This window comes from Hyposmocoma kahamanoa, unplaced genomic scaffold, assembly GCF_003589595.1.
Source record: "Hyposmocoma kahamanoa isolate Upper Pololo Valley unplaced genomic scaffold, ASM358959v1 102, whole genome shotgun sequence".
Classification (NCBI taxonomy): domain Eukaryota; kingdom Metazoa; phylum Arthropoda; class Insecta; order Lepidoptera; family Cosmopterigidae; genus Hyposmocoma; species Hyposmocoma kahamanoa.
This window is the reverse complement of record NW_020653337.1, coordinates 17,510,503-17,527,979: the sequence shown is the minus strand read 5'-3', so window position 1 is coordinate 17,527,979 and position 17,477 is coordinate 17,510,503. Positions and strand designations below refer to the sequence as shown.

Sequence of the window (17,477 nt, the reverse complement as noted above, 5' to 3'; positions counted from 1 at the left end):
GGAGGCAGTTAAAAAATATACATTATGTTGTAAAACCGGGTTCGTCTTTTTGCAACAGCTGGTCTGATAGATGAGAAAAAAATGCCAGCTAAGTATTATGGTATAACTTTTTTTTATAATATCAAGTGACGGGACGAATAAGTTGTGCGCCTGATGGTAAGCTACACGCCTGTCCATAAAAGTTGCAGTCTCTCAGAGTTTTAAATCGCAAAGATCTAAGGGACACTGCCACTGCGCCCATCACCCTTAGATATAAGTTGACAAGTCCCACGTACCTGTAATTTCATCAGCGCCGGTACACAGTAATGCTGACATTACTGCTTGGCGGCAGTACTTCCTTGGACGTACTCTTTCACAAGGTGCTCGCTCTACTGTTACTAAAACTTAGTTTACCGTGTAGAAATCACAACCTGACTTCACACACCAAATAAATATCTATACCTAGTATCTGAGGTATTACTAATACTGTTTTCTTTAGCTGGCATTTTGTTTTATTTACTCAGGCCAACAGCCGTATGCTTGACGAACCCTGTAATTAAAATGTCTGTAACAGTTAGTTTACCTCGATCATTAATTTCGATAGGCAAGTGCCGATACAGTTTCCACCACAATTTGAGGTTGAATACATTTCGCCTATTAATGTTAATGAATAAATAACTAACGCATATTGATTGCATATTAAAATTGCCAAGTCTCGCTTCAGTTAATGTTCAAACAAACTGCATCGTGTATCGGGACGTCGACGTCGTTTTTCAGCACATGATTCACTGGACAACAGGACACAGCTGAGTCATAGGTTTTTAGTTATTTATTCCAATATTCTATTGAATTTCTGACACTACGAAAATATCGTTACACACATCAAAAATGTCTAGGGATCAAGCATGTTTTTGCTAATTACAGAAAATCGGGTTTGTAAATTAATATTTTCAACATCAATGGTTTTTGGTCATTTTCATATTTAAAAAAAATTTAGTAAATTTACATATACATTTTTATTGTAATTTTAATAGGGTAATCAAATATTTAAAAAAATACCTTGATAGATACTTTTGATGTGTTGATGTCTCTAAACTAGAAGAGGGCAAATTATCCCTTCATTAATTATTTCAAAAACGAAATAGACAGCTTTTTTTAAATCGCTGTTTGGGAACTGTTCAGTAAAATAAACATAATTATTTTCTCAGAACCCTTTGAGGAGGTGGTACAAAAGCAAGTTTGGATGCAAGCCTCGAGGTAAGTCTCAAGGCAAGCCGGCTTTTAATAACAAATACTCTGAATTTCGCGCTCGGTCTTACCGGCCGGCTAAATAACCTGAAACGGATTTCAGATTACCTACCAGAAACTTTCGTTTTGATTGTTTCTATGCACATCAATGGTTTTCAATCAATATTTTCTTTTATGGGCAATATTCGCTTGAGGGCAGTGATTCGAATTAATTCTGTTGTTGATCTTCAGTTGTTTATGTTATAGCCAATTGTTACAGTCCTCCCGAAGAAAAGAAAATACCAAAATAAATATATTGGAGAATTTCGTCGACTCTATGAAACGTCGTCTAGTATGGTCATAATTATCATCTCCGTTTTATTTATTTAGACAGGTTGGACAAAAGTTAAATTAGTAAGCGTCAGTCTTTAGCGGCACGGCAAAAGTACTCGAGTAAAAAGTCGTGCAATTAAAGAAAAAAATGTTGCAGTAAGTCAAATTGGTGTGATTATAAATTTGTAAGTCTCATTTTTTAATTTTGAATGTTTTTCTTTAGAGCCGTGGTAACCTAACGGTTTGACCTACCGCCTCTCAAGCAGAGGCCGTGGGTAAGAATCCGAGCTCACACCTCTGAGTTTTCGGAATTTATGTGCAAAATTTAATCTGAAATTTGTTATGAGCTTTTCGGTAAAGGAAAACATTGTGAGGAAACCTGCACGTCGAAGAATGTTCACAAACCTCGGGAAACCTGTGAAGTTCCCAACCCGCATTGGGTTAGCACGACGGACTGTGGCTTAAACCCCGCGAGACTGATATTGATAATGACCTTTTTCCCATTTCCATGCTAAGTAATCATTTTTAGTCAACAAATCGTTTTGAATCAGTGTAGTGAACATCGTTTTTGTCAATATTATAAATAAAAAGAATACGCAAAAAGTCGTTTAAACTCTATACAAAGATCCGCAAGAAGCATATAGAGAATTTCGTAAGATCTACTGGCTCGATACGCTCGATCCGTAGCTGTGTTAGTAAAACGGTAGCCACGTTGACGCAACAGTCGCTGTTTCGAGTTTAATCCGATAGAAGGAATTTTTCTTAGTGTTTGTTCGAACTATCTATTAATATTAATTGAATTTAATTAAATAGGACTATATTCATCAAACACACACACACACATATATAAAATAGAAAGATCGTATCATATTATGTACTAATAATAACTAGTGGAATATTTTCACAAAAGAAAATACATGACTATCATGGTAATAAAAATGTCACAATCATATTAAATTAAATCGAAAATCTAATCAAAGAGATGTTACAAACAATCAATTAGGAGGCGAATTAATGTGTCCGTGAGTAAGTGCTATCAGTGTAATCAATTTGCACCTTTCGCACAGGTCCGCCGATTAAGTTCGCCCGATCGGCCGATTTAATGTATAGTGCTCAGAATCTGATAAGATGGCTATTAATCACTGAATGAATTCCGCCGGCTACGACGACGTTCCGGGTGCCGTTAATGGAGCCCTTTAAAGCATTTGAACAAACTCCAATCATCATTGAGAGCAGCACAAGCAGGACCGGTGAGTAAACTACCTTTGTGGAGAATGTTTATTTATCTGTCTATAACTGCCGCCGTGGTCGAACGGTTACCATGCTGGTCTGCCAAGCAGAGGTCCCGGGTTCGATTCCCGGGCCAACAGAAACATTAGTATGGCTTACATATATTTATCTCGTGAGTTTAGGTGTAATTTGTGATTGTATATGTATCTTCATGGCACCCGCGACACAGGGTTTCCCTACTACAGGGCTATGAGTGTATGCGTTATCGACTTTGTGTGAAGATTTTAATTAGACGTTTTAACCAACTTAAATTTTTAGAGAAATTGTCTTTTAGGAAACTACTTCAGTGTTGATACAATCACTGCCCTAGCCACCTCGACCCTGCATGACTACAAGATGCCTCTAATGCCTACAAGATGTGTTTCTTTAATGTTTTCGCCTTAGATTTAGATTAGATTTCTGGTAAAGCAACACGTAACTTTACATTTGTCATTAAAAAACCCACGTACAAGAACACCGATAACGATTTTATGCCCAATTGTTTGGTTGTACTTTTAACAGCAGTAGAGATCCTTATGAAGGTGGCAGACCTTACCTATTTCTGCCGCCAAACAGTAATTATTAGCATTATCACGTTCCGGCTTTTAAGGGTAAGGGCGGAAATACAAAACTGCGATGCGACGTCGCATCGCAGAAATCTACGAGTTCCCACGACGCATTGCAAGAATTTGCGAATTGGTCCGCATCGCGCATTCCTGCGACGTTAATCTTCTTTGTATTTTTTAAACCACATTTTCTTATCAATAACAGCAGTGCAACACTCCATATAAGAGCCATGTCGCTACCTATTTAAAAAGATACGTGCTTTACGGTTGATGATCGTCGAAAGAATGGTTACCCGAACCGTGACAGTGAGATGCCTTGTCGCACGAAATCGCATCGCAATTTTCTCGCGCCGATTCACAGTTTTGTGTTTCGACCCTAAGGGTGAAATCACAGGCACACGGGACTTGTCACCTTATATCTCTGTGACAGACGCAATGGTAGTGCCCCTCAGCTATGAGTAGCACTGCAACTGTTAAGGACAGGCGAATCGCTTACCTTGTTCATTGTGAAACGTCTTGTTTGTTCCGGCAAGTGGTATCATAAAACGAAGAATAAAAAAAAGCAATTTCTGTAAACGAAATCAAACCATCTACCCTGTGGGGACTATTTAGAAAATTGCAAAATCAACAAAGTAACGGTTCCATAATTAACATTTGTCTTCAAATAATAAATAGAAAATTATGCTATTTCATAACCCAATAAAATTAAACAAACTGTTATTGCGTTTTAGATCGAGCAAAATAGGATTTATGTTACGAACCGATATAATTAATTATACATTTTGTACAAATGTAATAAATTGGCTATGCCCAATGGATCTCATAAAGTTTATGTGAGCTTTTTGATTTGTCCCACTGACACTAATTTACTCGTATCAATTGAGTAATTAAAATGATTTATATTATCATTTACTCTACAATGAAAATATTAATTCGGATATGTACACAAAAATTACACTAATAATTCGGTTTGAATTTAAAAATAATGTTTCCTAGATTATTTTTACTAGTAATGCCGCATTTAACGAGGCTCAAAGCTTATTGATCTTGTATATACATACAATATTTATTTATTCACATGGATGTATGGTACAGATTTATAACCTCAGGACTATTTTAGTAGGTACAGTCATGTGATACCCCGTAAGGGTGTATGTAGCAAATTACGCTTAGAATTATTTTTTTAATATTTATTAATACAAAGATCGAACACTCAAAAAAAATCCTTCAAAAATTCGTTGAAAAAACCAAATACAAAGATACGACGCATGCACATAGAAAAATTCGTGAGGTCCGCTGCTTCGTTCCGTGGCTTAGTTGGTATAGCGTCTGACACGGTAAGCTAGAAGACGTCGGTTCGAATCCGGCCGGATCGAAGGAATTTTTTCTGAGTGTTCGATCTCTGTATTAATAAATATAACAAACTAGTGGAGTAATTTCATAAAAAATAATTGAATATTTCAATATTCAATAAAAATTTAAAAAACTATTTTTTTTTAAACTTATTTATTCAAAACACACAGAATACTTAATCTATACTTACCAATACGACTCCTTTCAAAAACCATTTAAAGGGTTTATGCGACGGGAGAATAATAATAATAATAACGCACACACTCAACATAGCCCCGCACTAGGGAAACCCTGTGTCGCGGGTGCCATGGACACACACATAGACAACCACAAATTACACCCAAACTCACGAGAGAAATAAATGTAGGCCATACAAACATTTCTCCCGGCCCGGGAATCGAACCCGGGGACCTCTGCGTGGCAGTCCGGTATGGTAACCGTTCGGCCACGGAGGCAGTTAAAATATCAATATGGAGCTGCACAGGTATCTTATTCTGAATGTCAAGCAATATGTACTCCGCGGTCCTCATATGCGTTAGTAGGTACCTCTAGGCAGTTGATACGTAGGTAGATCATTAAAGTACGTAATCGATTTTGACGATATTGATTGAAGGAGAAAGAGTGGAACAAGTGAAAGAGTTTGTGTATTTGGGTTCTATGTTTACGTGTGATGGAAAATGTGAAAGAGTGAACGCAGGGAATCAGGTGAATGTCGCCTTGCATACCTTCATGGGCAGCGAGAAAGTGTCTAAAAAGGCACGATTGGCTGTGCATGAGGGGTATGGTAGTGAATGTTGGGTTTGGCAGAAGAAGCAAATAGAATTAATGCAGTAGAAATGAGAGCTTTGAGGAGTATGGCTGGAGTGACTCGGACGGATAAATTACGGAACAGTGTGATAAGAGAGCGTTGCGGCGTGGAAGAAGATATAGTGACAAAGATAGCGAAAGGGATGCTTAGATGGTTCGGACATGTAGAGAGAATGAATGAAAGAAGAGTGACGAAACAGATTTATAAGGCCAGTGCGAGCGGGCAAGTTGGTATGGGCCGACCAAGGAGAACTTATCATGACCAAATTGAGGCCATTCTAAAGAAGGGCCAGGTCAAGAGTACCCTTAACCGACGAGCGTGTATGAAAGCATTGATGCGTATTGATGAGGCGAAAGATGTGTGTTAGGACCGTAGCAAGTGGAAGACTGTTGTCTCTGCCTACGCCGATGGGAAAAAGGCTTGAAGTATATGTATGTATGTATCAATTTTGCCTCATTTCTGTTAACACACTAATATTTTCAAATTTGTCTAATATTAGTAAAATGTTTGATTTGTCAAAGACCAACATCTAAATATATTAAGATACATTTTAGACTTGAACGTAATTTATTAACATGGATTTTATATTACTATTCATATATTTATTTAATCATTGTTACATATATATTATTTATATTTAATTTAAAGTTAAATATATCTAGACTTGTATTACGATATGTCACGTTACATTATGATAATTATTCACAATCGTTATTCAAGAACGAAGATATAGTAGCACTTTGATAGCAGTAAATTTTTATGTAGGCGCCAAAAAGATTTATGCCTTTTTTCTTCTTTAATTACGTTGAAAGAGTTATCAAACAACCGTTAAAACCACTTAAAACTGTAGCTTGACGATAAACATTGCTTAGCAATCATCGATCCCAGGGAACCGTAAAAAAATTTAAAAATAAAGTATGCAGTATCTTGTGTCCTACTGCATACTAAACGATTAATTAACAAAGTCAACAAAATTCCGTTAACGCAAAGAATACAAAGAGCGGTCTTGGAGGACATAAAATACAAAATATATACTGCGTTCAAATAAAAGGTGTGGTTTTTAAAGTTATTGAGAAAATGTGAAATTAAAATGAAACTGTTTCCGTGGCCGAATGGTTACCATGCCGGACTGCCACGCAGAGGTCCCAGAATCGATTCCCGGACCAGGAGAAAGATTTGCATCATTTGTGGTTATTTATGTGTGTGTCCATGGCACCCGCGACACATGGTTTTCCTAGTGCGGGGCTATGTTGAGTGTGTGCGTTATTATTATTATTATGCACAAAGCAAAATGAATTTATTAACAGGCCCTCGAACGAGAATACTAATTTTGTTTTGAACCTTGATATGCGGTTGCTTTTATCAACAAGGGAATTTTATTAATTTATTTGCAAGTCAGCAAATTAATGAAGCTTGCCAGGTGCGATGAAGTATATTAATTACTTAATTAATTAAATATTTATACATTTAATACGTTTTCTCTACAAAAGATAGCGTTCTTTTTTAATTTGTCAACAGTAAAAAGTCACGAGATGTGACTATTATAATGAATATTACAGCTAGGTAAATCACATCAGTCGATATTTCAAAATATTTTTCAATATTGTTGCTATAGTTTCATTTTCTATAGTGGTGAAGCCACGGAAAAAATGCCATTATTTAAAATGTCTTAAAAATTTAATAGTCTTTACATTTTAGATTAGGTTCATTAAATTAGGTTCATTATCATTTTAAACAAGGTACTTTTTTCTCTTTGTCATTATTTAGACATATAGTTAATTTTACAATTATTATTGTTAAGATTGTATAATTGGGGTTTAAGGGATGCTGGTCTAACCCAACGTGACTGCAGTGCCCCAACACAGTCCATTCAACACTTACTGTTATGCTCTTGTGCCCTAATACCTGTACGAGGGAAGATCGCTACGCTGCCACAGATAGCGCAGTCAAGATTGCAACATACTACTCAATGTCAATACAGCCCTAAAATAAAAGAAGTATCGACACGACAAGAAGAAGAATTAGCAAGATTAACCCAAATAACTATTACCGCTTTTAAAGTGCTGACTGACTTATTAGACCCTGGTATGCATACCTGTCGTTAAAAAAACTACATATTACACCTAATTGATTCTGTTGAAGTGCATGTGACCAAAGGTACAATATACCTTCAATATGTTTGTATGTCAAATGTGTGGTCGGGCACAGTGATACTATACTTATTTCATTACTTGTCTACTTACTACAGCTTTTTAGTCGCAGTAGAGCTCCTTGTGAAAGATTTCGTCCAGGGAAGTACTACCACCTTATCTATTTCTACCGCCAAGCAGTAATGTGAGCATTACTGAGTTCCGGTTTGGAAAGGTAAGGGTGCTTGTGAAATTACAGGCACACGAAACTTGTCAACTTATGTTTCAGGGTGCAGAGGCAGTTTCCCTAAGATCTTTGCGATATAAAACTCTGAATGGCATTGCACCTGTTATGGGTAGGTCGCTTACTACCAGGTGCACGACTTGTTCGTCCCGACACTTGATATTATAAAAAAGCATGCAACCGGTGTTTTCATTAATATATTAAAAATGAATTAATTATGAGTACTTAAAGTTTGTCAAGTACATAAATATAAAAAATGAATTTGCCAAATGTTTACAAAATGTATATAGGATTGTAAGATGTATGTTATGTAAGATCTATACATATATTATCTAGAGTATTTTTACATTTTATTTATCAAGAAAATAGCGCAGGCAGAATGTGAACATAATACACACGTACTCCACTCAAACTGCCTCTGTGATCAGACGGGTAACCGTTGCTGGTCTGCCACGCAGAAGTCCGGGTTCAATACCCAGACCGGGATAAATATTTATATGGTCTACATTTGTTTTTCTAGTGAGTTTAGGTATAACTTGTGGTGGTCTATGTGTGTGTCCATGGCATCCACGACACAGGGTTTACCTAGTGCGGAGCTATGAGTGTGTATGTTATTATTATTATTTTATAAATTGTTTACTCAAAAATACATTGCAAAACGTCGAATGTTACACAGGCGTCAAAGTTATTGCGAAACTCGTGACGCTAAAACCCTCCGAGGCGGCTCGGGTTTAAAACATCGCCTCGTTTGCAAATAATGTACATTTCCGCCCTTGCAAAACAAATTATTATTCGAAATACTGCACATTAATTCTCAATTCAATTAAACTTGGTTAAACTAAGTATTCCACAACAACAATAAAATGAAAGAAACGTTGTTCCTTGTAAAAAAAAAGATAGTCCGGCCGAATAAAGACGAGCTTCGACATTTTGTTAAGCACGTAGAAATTAAAGACGAAACGGATATCCGGCAACTATCCGATATCCAGCCTAATTTTACAATCCGGCCAGATACCGGATAACAGGGCAATATCCAGCCGGATACCGGATATTTAAAACTGAAAAAAATTCACAATTAGTACGTTAAATAAATAGATTTATTGATTAAAGAGGACACTAAGAGCATAAATAAATAGCAACTACACGATCGATGACAATCTTTTCATTGTAATCTGTAAATTTAGTACACAAGTTTCAAAACAACCAAATTATGATGGATGAAGACCAATATTTCTGCATTAAGTGGTAAAGTCGGTTACGTTTATTTTCATAAACGAGACCAACTTCAGAGGAGAGCTTTTCGCTATAAACTCTTGCAAACTTTGTTAAATTTAGGTACTGCTTGATTCACCAGACCATCAAATGAAAAGATCACGATCACGATCGATACAAACTATCTTGAAATAATAATCGATTTAAAATAATTATGTTTTCGTGTGAACAATGTGTACCGATAATAATGAAACGAGTACATAGATTTAGAAAAAAAAATTCGGCATAAACTGGTATCAACTTTAGAATACTTAGATCATAAACAACAAATAAATTAAATCAAATTGAAATAAAAGAGTAATCGGCGTATCAAGTGCTAGCTTATACTTATAAAAATAATAATGAGAAATTTTAATGTAGACAAACAAATTATGTTACTGCTTTTTTCCTTCGCCACAAGAAATTTTCATCAGTACAACAAACAAACAACACTGATATTAAAATATTATTTAATTGGCTATTTTTTCACTGTTGACATTTTTCAGTTGTGTATTTGTTTGTATTTTCAAATAAATTTACCGTTTTAACAAAAACCAAGTGACCACAACAACTCAAATCATAATGTGAAAGTGCAATCAATCACGGCGATGCGCGCTGTAAACATGTCGCGACATGTTTGTGACCGTGGTTACCGATATCTGGCGGCCGGATATCCGGCTATCCGACTTAGTTGCTCGCCGGATATCCGGTATCCGATTCATCTCTATTAGAAATGCAAAACGACTCAAAGAAAAATATTTGATTTAAATTCAAGTACTTCAGAAAGTTCTTCGTTAGTTTATGGATTAGTCATTTGACATTTCCGAACCAGAAATAATAAATGAAAGAATGATATATTATTATTATAAGAATAATGATATTATTATAAGATATTTGAAATAAATATTGTAAATGATAAATGTATTCAATTGTATATTTACAAAAACCAACCCCAAGGTTTCTTGCTCATTTTTCTCAGGGGAGTCTGCCTTACGAAAGAGCGGCAGACTTTATTCAATGTGACGACTTCAAGAGTAATTTATTTACCTATGAAATATTGATGATTTGAATTTTGAATTTTTAATGGCGGTCGTCAAGGACAACATAGTGTAGGACGCTCTGCAGCAAGATGGCAGGACGACTAGAGACAGGTGGCCGGCAGCGGTTGGTTGCGGGCGGCACAGTATTGAAAGGTTTGGCGTGCTGAAGGGGAGGTTTAAGTCCAACAGTGGATGCGTGTTAAGCTGATGATGACGATGATTTGATATTTCAATCTACATTGAATAGCAAGTTAGATCACAGTAAAGGGCATCGTTCACGAGAAGCGCAGGAAATAGAGACAAAGCAATAATAACAATACAAAACAAACGATGATAATGTAACTTATTTTCTACTTTGTGTGAAATGTTAGTAATTAAATAGTATCAATTATAAAGTAGTTACCCTGAACAAAGACAAAGAAATTAGAGTGGAGCTCGTTTGTTATTCAGCACTGCAATTAAGTGTTAGTGTTAAATTAAAAAGTTAAGAAGGCGGGTGTCAAATAATATGGAAAGTTTGTGGCTCAAACTGGAATTACGTAACACGTATTGTAGGGCTGTGGCTACAAATAAATCTCAGCAGTTTAAGAACTTTGCAGCGGTGATATCCATTCGCCTTGTGCCCGCCTTTTGTACACAGCTTTGGGAAAAATAAGCTTTGTACGCGAGAAGTGTATTCACTAAATTTGTTTGCTTTAAAAGTTTGAATTTTAAATATAAATTATACAAGGTGAATTGTAAAATACTAACAACCTCGCAGAACTATATTACTAACATGATATACTGTTCCAAATTTTTTTATGGTAGAAATTTTATGATACGGGACCAACAAGTCAGCGGTAAGTGGTAAGCAACACACCAATCCATAGCAGTTGCAGTGCCACTCAGGGCTTTAAATCCTAAAGATCTGAAGGACACTGGCACAGCGCCCGTCACGCAAAGTTGACAAGTCTCATGTGCCTGTGATTTCACCAACACCCATTGGCAGAAATAGGCGTGGTGGCAGTACTTCCCCGAACGAATTCTTTCACAAGGAGCTTTATAGGTACTAAAACAAATCCCAGTCCTTTGCAGTAAGGATGCTCTAATAATGCACACAAATCGTCTATTTGCATTTTTGCAAACATACTTGGTGCATTGCAGAAACAAGGAAAGCCGAACATCACCTTGAGTCCTTTATTAAAAGAGTATTCAGCGATTTTTTAAAGTATTGTGTAATAATAATTGACAACAGGTGTACAATAATAAATGGATTGTGTAATTATAAAAATCAATATTATGGTATGTGTGTCCGAATTTATAATTCTCTACCAAATAACATTAAAACGTTAGCAAATAATTTGTTCAAAAATAGACTTGTTGAACAGACAAAAACAGGCTTAGAGACAAAAATTATTACAAAGTGACTGATTTTTTAGATAAATGTTGACATTAAATTAGTGCTTATTACATACATATGTATGTACAACGTAATAATGATGTATAAATATTTTATAACATATATGCTCGTAAAGTGGCTGAAATCACACCAATTTCAATATCGTAATGTATTTTATTACGCACTTGTGTGTTATTGTAATGTAAAACGCACAAGTGCGTTATTGTAATGTAAAACGCACGAGTTTTTTTTTAATAAAGTAACATGCACGGTTTTTTAAGATGCTTCGTCTAAAAATGAACGATACTTTTTTAAATCTTTGCAAAGAGTTTTTATGTTAGAAAAGTGGTCAATATTTTATGAATAAAATTAAAATTAAAATTAAAACATTGGGAGATAAAATATAGTAAATAAACATTTAATTCTTTCATTTAATTAATTTTGACAATAAATTACAACCATTTATCTGTAACAAAAACACAAAAATATTAATTTACTTTATTAGTAACTGGCTATTTTTATACCTTTGCCTAAAAAAAACGTTGACGCGCGCGCATGGCTAATTTGTGGACAAGTAAAAATGAGGATTCGCTCTGGACCTTTTGGAGGGAAAAGTGTCGTTTTTATTTTGACTTTTGTGAAATCTAGTTTAAATTGGAATAGGATAGTGCTATTGTGCCTTAATCGAAGATTAAAACGCGAAATTATACGAATCTCGAACTAAAATACCCGTATCGGCCCGTTTTAAGGAATCCCGAGTCAATCCAAGCACGCCGCCTCAAATTGCCTATCCTCTTTGTGGCGGCCATATTTACAGAAACATAATTAAACTTCATGTTTAGGCTGATGGCTTTGCCAAAGCCTTAATAAATTGAAAAAAAAAACAAGTAAAAATTATTTCGCGCGCTTTTTCTTTTCGCTGTATTGTTTTTATTTGAAAATGTCGTCAAGTAGTGATGAATTTATTAATTTGACACCGCCACAAGTTTTAAACGCAGCGAAAAAGGCTACTCTAAGCCTCTTACCTGAAAAATCGACCGATAGATACTTACAAGCGTATCAAAATTTCATCATTTGGAAAACAAGCAAAGATGCAAATTCATTTTCAGAAAATGTGTTTTTAGCCTATTTCATGGAACTTTCTCAAAAATATAAGTCAAGCTCATCGTGGTGCTACTATTCAATGCTAAAAAGCACAATGAAAACAAACCATGGTATTGATGTCAAATCATACTCCAACTTGATAGCATTTCTAAAAAGACGCTCAGATGGCCATGTAAGTAAAAAGTCGAAAGTATTATATATAAGGCTGACAATATCAAGAAGTTCCTAAAAGAAGCTCCGGATTGGCGATATTTGGCAACAAAGGTCAGTCGAAACTAAATTATTGTTATTAATTTCTTTCACTTTCGTATTTCTTTACAATATAGGTGTTTATACGTTCTTTTTATCTCTTTTCAGGTTGTATTAATATTCGGTATAATGGTGCATGTAGACGTCAAGAGTTGGCAAACATAACAACTAATGATGTCGAGAACCATGGGCGGGTTCTTCTTGTCCAGGTCGAAAACATAAAAAATAATATTCCAAGGTCGTTCACAATACAGGGGCCTTTTTACGACGTAGTGAAAAAATACGAAGCGCTTCGTACAACAAAAGCTAATTCCAACAGATTTTTTCAAAATTACCAAAATGGAAAATGCACTAACCAACCCATTGGCATTAATAAATTAGGAGCAATGCCGAAAGAAATTGCCACTTTCTTAAATTTGCCTCAAGCACATGAATACACAGGGCACAGTTTCAGAAGGTCCTCGGCTACATTGCTCGCCGATTCAGGTGCGGACTTATTGACACTAAAACGCCATGGAGGATGGCGGTCAAGCAATGTAGCCGAAGGATACATAGAAGACTCGATAAGAAATAAAGAAGAAATTAGCTCTCGCATTACAAGGAACATAAATTTGGAGTCAAGTGTTGACTTTCAACCATCTACGAGCACACACGCGTACATTCCACCATCGTCGCCGCAGCCGCAACCGCCTCCGCCGCCGCCACCGACTGCAGAAAGCTGTGGTCTCGTTTCTCCTACTTTCACTCAAGAGAGTGAGAAAGAAACTCGGGAGGTTGTAACTAATAATAATAACTTGACGACATTAAAAATGCCAACTGGCAACGTAACAATCACTTTTAAAAATTGTTCAAATTTCTATAACGGCTTTAACAAGTAATTAAAGATTTATTCGTTTAAGAAAGTCAGAGTCTTATTTATTTCCTCGCAAATATGTTATAAAACGTCGTATGACATACGTGCGCTTTGAAATTTACAGCCTCTGCTTTCTTATAGCCCTCGCCTACGGCTCGCAATATCGCCTGCTGCAACTAATGAGCTTTTAAAGCTGGGTACTGAGTATAGAGAACTTACTCAAGTCCTTCTTCACGATGAGCTTAGTGAAACAAATGGTCCAGTAGAAATAAATCAGACTCCGTCCCCACCACCCACATCATCAACGCAACCAACACGTGCATCGTATGCCAGCGTTGCTGCAGGAAAACGTGTCTGCTCCACTACAACTGTTGAAGTTCGACACAGTCAACGGTCAACCAAGACTATTAGAACTCCGACCAGGCCATCCAGAAGAACGGTAGTTTTTTCTGATAAAATAGGCGTAGAACTAGGCCACCACCTGAGTAACCACTTAAAACAAAGGGTAGTCAACTATTGCTATCCAGGAGCTACTTTTAGTCAAATTATTACACTGTTAAGTGATTGCAACTTTGATAAATATACAACAGTGATTCTTATAATAGGTGATAGTACTAACATTAGTAAAAAAGAAGTAAATAGTAGCATTGACGTGTTCTTGAGAATTCATGAGAAGTGTGGGTGTAAATTCATACTAAGTGCATTCCCTTACTGCTCTAACCTAGGCATCGCTCGTAATAAGTATATATATAACATAAATTCGCACATTCATAATTTGACTTGCCGTCATAGTGACGTTATATTTTGTTTTGACATTAATAAGTTCGTAAGGAACTTCAAACTTTTTGAGGATAATTTACTTTTACCCCTAAGGTATCTAAGACATATAGCTAGTTTGCTATCTTTTAATATTAAGGACGCTGTTATAGAAGATATAACACAGTCCCACGACAATGCTCCTACTTTAAGTAGCAACAGTATACTTTTTACTAAGCATAATTTAAACTGAAAAACACGACAACAGAAAAGTCTAATCGTTTCCATGTAGTACATCAAAATATTCAAGGCTTTTCTGGCAAAACATTAGAAATAAGTCTTTTTTTGCACGATATTTCCGTTGACGTGTTTTGTGTTACAGAACACTGGCTGAAAGATTACGAAGCCATTAACAATATAGAAAATTATGTAATAGTCAGTTCGTTCATAAGAAAGAGCTTAAGTAGAGGCGGATCCATGATTATTACTAAGCGTAACTTAAAATTTAAAGAGCGTAAGGATATCACAAATCTTTCTACTGAACGAACTATTGAGATTTCATGTGTGGAATTGGATCAGTTTGTCGTCTTATGTGTATACAGGCCCCCATCTGCTAATTTTAACGAGTTTGAATTAATTATGGAAGACAGTTTAAAGCGGATTTTTCCAACCAAAAAAAACGTAGTAATATGTGGAGATTTCAATGTAAACCTGCTGGAAAACTGTTCTACTTCTGTAAGACTCATTAATTTATTTCAAAGTTTTAACTTGATTAATCTTTTTTTAGAACCAACTCGCATTACTGCCTCCTCTTCTACTTGTATTGATAATATCTTTTGTAACACAGACGCAGTGTCTAAATCAATAATAAATTGCTTAAGATCCGACCATAGTGGCCAATTGGCTTCTTTTAATTGTAAAATGAGCAAGAAGGTAGACCAATTTCTCTGCAGACCGATTACCACAGAACGAATAATTAGATTTCAAAATAATATCGGCAATAGTTTAAATTCCCTATCCCATATACCGGAGGATCCAAATACTTTATATAACACGATATTTGGTTTAATTAAAAATGAATTTGACAATATATTTAAATCGAAAACATTAACTTTCCATAGAGAGACTAAATTCAACGACTGGGCAACAGTAGGTATTCATAAGAGTAGGTCTCGTTTGTATGAGCTATATGCCATGAAAACCTATAATACTAATTCCAATTTCATAGAATATGTTAGAATTTATTCGAAAATATTTAAAAAAGTTTGTGTAGCTGCTAAGGTTAAGTTTCACAGCGACAAAATTAGACAATCGATAAATAAATCTAAAACTACTTGGAGCATAATAAATAAAGAGTCAGGCAGGGTTAAACTACAAGATAGAGATATAGTTTTAGAATTAGACAGCAAACTTATAAAATCTAAAGATAAAGTAGCCCAAGCTTTTGAATCGTTCTTTTCGGAAATTGCTGTGAACACTACAAAATCATTAAATTCCTCCCCTTCACTTGCTATTGATCTCCTAAAGGAAAATGTTAACGTTTGTGGCAGTTTATTTAATTTTCGTCATGTTAATCCACAAGGCATCATAAAAGCTTTTAAGTCGATACATGTTAAAAAAACTGAAGATCTCTGGGGCATATCAACTAAAGTTATAGACTCAGTTATTAATCTCATTTCCCCACAGTTAGCTGTAGCTTTCAATAGGTGCGTTGACGAAGGTGTTTATCCCGATTTAATGAAATACAGCAAGGTTATTCCCTTATTCAAAAGCGGTAGGAAAGTTGATCCTAGCAACTATAGGCCTATTTCAATTTTACCAGCTTTAAGTAAAATATTCGAAAAGGTTATGCTAACTCAATTACTGTCCTATTTCGGTAGGAATCATATTTTTCATAGTGAACAATACGGGTTTACTAGTGGTAGATCGACTAGCGATGCGGGGGTAGCGTTACTAAAACACATCTTTGATGCTTGGGAAAGGTCCCAGAACGCTATTGGTGTTTTCTGTGACCTCTCAAAGGCATTTGATTGCGTTGATCATAATACTCTTATTAGGAAGCTGGAACATTACGGTGTAAATGGCAAGGCGTCGAAACTTGTCTCGTCATATCTCAACGGTAGAATTCAGAAAATAGACATAAATGGAGTGACTTCTTTGGGTTCTCCAGTAAAAATGGGTGTTCCGCAGGGCTCAATACTTGGACCTTTCTTATTTCTGATTTATATTAATGATCTGCCATTCTTTGTTAAGGACCATTGCGAAATAGTGTTGTTTGCTGATGACACATCCTTGATTTTTAAAACAGACAGACATGACATTAACTATGACCGTATTAACGATACCCTCTCTAAGGTAGTTTATTGGTTTAATGCTAACAATTTATTGCTTAATGCCAAGAAGACAAAATGTGTTAAATTTGAATTACCTAACGTAAAATCGACTAGTCCAAGCATAGAAATAAACGGAGAAAAGTTAGACCTTGTTAATAAAGCAGTCTTCTTGGGAGTGACCTTAGATAGTAAACTTCAGTGGTTTCCACATATATCGTCCCTGGCCAGCAGATTAAGCTCCGCTGCATACGCAGTCCGCAGAATACGTGAGCTTACCGATGTTAGTACTGCTAGACTAGTTTACTTTAGTTACTTCCATAGTATAATGTCCTACGGGATTCTCATGTGGGGTAAAGCGGCAGATATTCAAACCATATTTGTATTGCAAAAACGAGCGATTCGTTCTGTGTACCGTCTAGGCTCTCGGGTATCTCTCAGAGAAAAGTTTAAGGAGACTGGTATCATGACTGTGGCATCACAGTACATTTACTCAAATATTTTATATGCCCGTAAAAATTTACATAATTTCAATAAGAAAGAGGATATCCATAATATTAACCTTAGAGCTAAGTCCAAACTCATGATACCACGATTTCGTTTAACCA

The 17,477-nt window shown here is 35.7% G+C and overlaps 1 protein-coding gene across 6 annotated transcripts in view; it reads right to left on the bottom strand.

Annotated features, from left to right (window-relative positions):
* LOC113234980 (neural-cadherin) overlaps positions 1-17,477 on the bottom strand; it is a 536,163-nt gene that overhangs the window by 145,495 nt on the left and 373,191 nt on the right. The window lies entirely within an intron of this gene.